The sequence below is a fragment of the Elephantulus edwardii genome, unplaced genomic scaffold, assembly GCF_000299155.1.
Source record: "Elephantulus edwardii isolate Elephantulus edwardi_28Jun2011 unplaced genomic scaffold, EleEdw1.0 scaffold00188, whole genome shotgun sequence".
NCBI classification, from domain to species: domain Eukaryota; kingdom Metazoa; phylum Chordata; class Mammalia; order Macroscelidea; family Macroscelididae; genus Elephantulus; species Elephantulus edwardii.
The window spans coordinates 4659361-4662581 of NW_006399938.1; positions in this window are offsets into that span (position 1 = coordinate 4659361).

Consider the following 3221-nt stretch of genomic DNA (forward strand, 5'->3'; position numbering starts at 1 on the left):
TTGCCCCCACCTTGGATCCTCATATTAATTCTATAATAATGGCTTTATATAGTATTTGTCCTTATGGGAATGAGTTAGTTTATTCAACATAATTTTCTTCAGTCCTTTACAAATTACTTAGTAATTTTTAAATCATTGTTCCTGTGTACTGCATAGCATTGCATCTTGTGAATGTACTACAATTTCTCAATTGTGGTTGGACATTTGGGCTTTTTCCATGTTCTGGGATGGTGAATGATGTTGCTTCGAGCATTGGTGTACAAATCTCCATATATGCCTCAATAATAATTTTCTTGGGGTATATTACAAGCAGTGGAATAGCTTTTTCATATGGAATTTCTATGAGCAACTTTTTGAGGAAACTCCAAACTGCCTTCCAGTGTGGTTGTAACATTTTATATTCCCACCAACAATATATGTGAGTTCCTATCTCTCCACATAGTCTCCAATATTTATTATTTGCTGTCCTGTTAAACTTTGCCACTGCTACTGAGGTCAGACGATATCTCATTGTGGTTGTGATTTGCATCTATCTTATTGGTAATGATTCTGATCGTTTCTTCATGTGTCTTTTGGTCATTTGAATATCTTCCTCTGTAAAAAGTCTTTCCACGTCTTTTACCAATTTTCTAATTGTTTTATCAGTAATTTTCTCATGGAGGCCATGTAGAATTTTTTAAGCTTTTGATATAAGACTCTTCTCTGAGATGGTATTTCCCATTTTTTTTTCCAATCAGTAGACATAATTTTTAAAAGGTTTTTGAATTAATTTAAAAAGTATAGCAGTGCAGGATAATAGAAAAATGTTCAGTAAAGATAGAAATCTCAGTGAATTATCAATTACCAAGTAAATGCACATATATGTTGTATACAATATTGCTGATTTTAGGTATCATGGAGTTGGTTCCAAATCAAGGTGACTGTGTAAAACAGAACTAAAATTGTACCACCTCACTAGTGTTGTTAAACTCATTGTAATAGCTTATGTGTTAATCCATCTCTTTGGGAATCTTCTCCTTCACTAAGTAAGTCTAATCATTCCTGATCACATTCTCAAAATACATGACACGACGTCTCAGGAACATTTTTCATTCCTTTACATGTCATATTAGGCTTTGTTATGTTATATCGATAGAAAAAGCGTATTGTTGTTGTTGTTATGTGCCATCGAGTCACTTGTGACTCATAACGACCATTATGTACAAGAATTCTAAACCCCGTTCTATCCTGGGCCAACCTAGCCATCTCAAACGCATTCATTCTCACCACTCCAGTAACAGAATCGATCCATCTCATCGAATGTCTTCCTTTCCTTCGCCGGCTCTCCACCCTGCCAAAAACATGATGTCCCTCTCCAAGGACCAGTCCCTCCTTGCAACATGGCTCAAAGTACGTCAGACGAAGCTTCAGAATCCTTGACTGCAAAGAGCATTCCAACTTAAACTTCTCCAGGACAAACCTGTTTGTTCTAGCAATCCACGGTATATTCAACATTCTTCTCCAGAACCACAGCTCAAAGGCATCAATTCTCTTTCTATCAACACTATTCACTGTCCAACTCTCTGATGCATAGCACGTAATTGTAAGGATGATATCCCGGATCAGGTGCACCTTAGTCCCCAGCCTGACGTCGTTGCACTTCAGTACTCTTGAGAGGTCCCTCACAGCTGACTTTCCCAGTGCAATTCGTCTCCTGATTTCCTGGCTGCTGTTACCAAGAGTGTTTACTGTGGAGCCAACAAAACTTAATGTGCTAACTATCTCAATCTCTTCACCATCCATACTGATCCTGCCAATTGGCCCAGTGGTGAGAATCTTTGTTTTCTTGATATTGAGCTTCAATCCATATTGAAGACTGCAGTCATTGACCTTCTGCAGCAAGTGCCTCAGGTCATCCTCAGTTTCAGTAAGTAGGGTTTTGTCATCTGCATAACGCAGGTTGTTGACGATTCTTCAACCAATCCTGATGCCACATTCCTCCTCCTACAGCCCCCCAAAATATTATACTTAAAAATAATAGATAATATTTCTTTAAAATTTCTGATAAGTTGAATTCTCTTTCCCTTCTAAGAACAATAAAGCAGATCCAGATATCTCAGCCAGCACCTCTATTTTGCAATGTTTTTGTATCTCAGGAGTAAATATAATTTTATACATTTGCCTTATACTTGTTCTACTTTCAAGCATAGATTTTAACTTTTGTGACACAGAGTAAATGACAACTCAAAATAAAATGGAAACACAAATCCAGAATCTGACAACAAGGTAACAACATCTGAATACTGATAAAGAATTTGCATTGAATTCTTCAAACATTTCAGGAAAAGTGAGTTTCTGGTTTTGTTTGCAATATTTGGTGGACGAAAGAATTGCTATAAACATCAGCAATTCACCTAGTAAGATCCTTGCTAGTTAAGCACAATGGCAAGATTTGAACAGAAACAGTTGTTTTATTGATCCCTCTTGTTCATTTCTATACCTTTATTTTTAGCCAGTGAACAAGGTATAATACTGTAGAATCTTAGAATTCCCAAGGCCCTGTACAGCACTCTCTACTGATGTAGTAAGGTTTCCCTTTGCTGACTAGTCTTTGTTTCTAATCCAGTACCTAACTGAATTTTTTTAAAAAAAATTTTAAAAAAATCCCTAGGTGGGGCAAATGATTGGTTGCACATTCACCTGCAGGACCAAAAAAGAAAGGTTTGTGATTCTACTTCCTGGAAACTTACACAAACAAATCCTATGGAATATCAACCCTGTAATATGTGGTTTACCATGAGTCTAGGTCAACTCAATTACAATGTTTGGTTTGGTTTCTTGTTGTTTCCCCCCCCCCCCCAGTGTTAGGTATTAGTACCTGCATCACTTGTCTCAGTTAAATATTCCTGAGTGATATAACTAATATATCTTATCATTTCAGCAGCTCTATGCAGTTATTTATATTTTATTTCAATGAAGCTTATGTGCACAAGGGAAGAGTGTTTCTAATTACTATGTATTTCAACATACCATCCCAAAGTAAAAAAAAATGAGGATAATAGAAACATTCTTAAGATCACTCTAAATACTCTTTGAGGTTTTTATGGAGGTAGAGATATGAATTTCACCCTTATTTCATTAACCAGAACTCAGACACTGGATTAGCCCAAAGGTAGACTTGTCAGAGCCCAGAAACTAGGAGATGGGTGGTAAGTAGTTATTAGTTTAGAAAACTGTATTCA